Here is a 3,054-nt window from a genome sequence, read left to right as displayed (position 1 = left end):
CCTAAATGCCCACAAAAATAAAGGAAGTCTTGGCTTTAAACACCATGCAGATGTAAGGCAGAACCCATGGAAACAATCCAAAATTTACAACAGCAAATTCTGCTATGATGTGACTGTGTTCTTTGCAGATATTAAATAAGAAGTAAATGATTTTAAATGAACAAGACAAAAAGAGTTCTTAGCCTCTCTTCATATGAAGCCAGCTGTTTGCTGGATAGCATTACACAGGCATCAGATTTGGGATAATCAGTCATTTAAGAGAATCCTGCTATTCCTAAGGGATTCTAGAAACCACAAACATAAAAGGCATTCATAATTAGCTATTTTATAGGCTGACATGCAACTTTATAGTCACTTGGAGGACATATTAAGTTAGTATAATGTTTGAGAAAACAATAACTAAAACCTATATAGTGGAAAGATATTTCAAACTTAAAACTTACTGGATAAAGAAAATACAAAACATTTAAAAATCTGGTTCAAAGTGCTATATGGAGGAAGATGATTTCAGGTTAAAGTAGCATAATGGAAGAACAAGCAGGCAGATGAACTGGCACCCAGAGAACAGGGAAATTTTTCTTTTAATGTAAAATAGAAGGCTGTACTTTTTTGTTTTAGAGGTAATTGAAGACAAGGAAAAACAAGAACTCAACACTGGTTGCGACAGGATAGTTTAAAGGTGTCATGCATGAGCTCTTTAGAGTGTCAGACTGCTTAATTTCAAATCCTGGCTCTCCTTCTTGTTAACTGTATGACTTTAGGCACTCCAGTTTCATTATCTGTAAAATAGTCACTATCATACAGGACTGTTGTGAGAATTGAATCACTTAATATATGGAAAGAAGGGGAATCGTTGCAGGTACATTGGGAGTAACACACACATGTTAGCTATTATCACTGGTGGTGGCATTAAGGCTACTCTTCCACTTCTGCCCTGAATCTCATCACTTCTTACCTTGAGGACATGTTGTTTTTGCACTTGGACCTGGTGTCACCAGTAGCTATCTTTGTATGGGGAGGAGTAAAAATGGAAATGTTAATTGTCTTTTCCTTCTTTAATAATCTATAGTGCAACTATGGCAAAATGTTAAAACTTGTTAAATATGGATGATAGGTACACACACATGTTGTATTATTCTATTTTTCTGTTAAAAACAATTTATAGGTATATTAATTAGAGAGGGGTGTTGCTGGCATGGTTCAAGGATGATAGCATGTTTTGTACTACAGAGTCTAATCGACTCTGTTTTATGTGCCCAAAGTACAAAAGAAAACAAACAAAAAAGGGCAAGAAAGCTTTTTGGAGGGTGGTGGGGAGATAAAGTTTGAAACAGCAATTAAAGACAACCCATCTGACTCCATGAAGAGGGAGCAGAAAAACTGAATTGCAGCTGGAGGTGAACACGGTAACAAGGAGGGTTGTCTGTTTTGTTTTGTTTTTAATATGGGTGAAACTGAGATGTTTATTTTCATTTGGGAATGATCCATTCTAGACAGCATTTATGCTTGTGAATTTAATGTCTACCTTCTAACCTGCATCTTACATGTGAAAACATTATCTGTTTTGAAGGTGTTTTAAAAATTACACAAATCAGGTTAAACTACAAGTCTCATTTTAACTCTTATTCTTTTTAGTCAACATTATGTTTTTTCAGACCTATCCATGTAGTTACATGTAGATATGATTCATTCTGCTCTGACTGCTATATAATATTTCATCATGTGCACATACCACATTTTACTTATCCAGTCCCATAGTGATAGAACCTAGGTTACCTGAAACCTTGTCACCACAAATAATCCTGCAACGAAAGTTTTTTACCCAACTTCTTGTGTACTTATAGGACAGTTTGTCTGCAGTATGTCTCCAGGGCAGTATTAGGTATAAGTATGAGATCATGGGCATACACATAAATACTGCCAAATGGTTCCCAAAATGGAGGCGCTACCTTACATTCCTACCTCACTGAATAAAGGCTCCCGCTTTATAACATTCATTAGAAGCAGCTAATATTCATTAGAAACAGCTATTTTTCTATTTTTTGCCAATCTGAAGAATACAAAGTAATGTTTTTGACTTAACTTGCAGTTCTCTGCTTCCTATTGGAGCTGAGCACCTCATCTTATACTTCTTGGCCATTCATGACTCCCCTTTTATGACTTACCTTTTCCTCAGTCTCTTTTCTATCCATTCCAATTGAGCTTTCTTTTTCACTCGTCCACAGAAACAGCTCTTTTCAAGGTGATGAATGACGCTCTATATTGGCAATTTCAAAATTTAATTCTCTATTCTTATCAAATTCAAACATTATGCAGCATGTGACCCAGTTATTTTCTCTCTGTTGGCAATGCTCTGGCTATCTTCTCGGTTTCTATTGATTATTCTTATTCTTAGGTTCACTCTAAATGCTGGGAAGCACAAGGAGCTCAGTCCCTAGCCCTTTTCTCTACCTGCATTATCTCCCAAGATAATCTCATCTAGTTTTGTGGCTTCGAATAGCATCTATATATGGGTGTCTTCCATCATCATCATCATCACAGCTAATAAATATGGAATACTTACTATATACCAGGTACTATATCCTAAGTGCTTTACACTTATTGAATCCTTTCAGTGTAAACTTACTAGAATGTAAGTTTCACAAGAACAGGAACCTTATCTGTTATAGTCATAGTGCTTGAGATATGGAAGTTGCTTAAAAAATAATCATTGAAAGAATGAATAAAACTTTGCAGACTTTAGAAATAAGAGTGTCAGCAAACATGTTTAGAATTAAGTGCCTAAGATTAAAATACAGTACGTGAAACAAAAACAGTTCTGCAGTTTTCACTGATACTATCTGGTATGTGTCTTGGCATTAAAATGTAACTTTCTTATTTGTTATTTTATTTCAATAGACACTTATTGAACACCTACTCTATGTAGCTAGGTTTCATATTAGTTAGATTCAGTGTACAAATATAATTAAGATATATTTATTTGTCCTTATATAAATAATAAGTGCCTCATTTGGCCTTGGCGAATGATAAATTAATCTTTTAAATAACAAATTA

The sequence above is a fragment of the Mandrillus leucophaeus genome, unplaced genomic scaffold (assembly GCF_000951045.1).
Source record: "Mandrillus leucophaeus isolate KB7577 unplaced genomic scaffold, Mleu.le_1.0 Scaffold1477, whole genome shotgun sequence".
Classification (NCBI taxonomy): domain Eukaryota; kingdom Metazoa; phylum Chordata; class Mammalia; order Primates; family Cercopithecidae; genus Mandrillus; species Mandrillus leucophaeus.
This window is presented reverse-complemented; position numbering follows the sequence as displayed.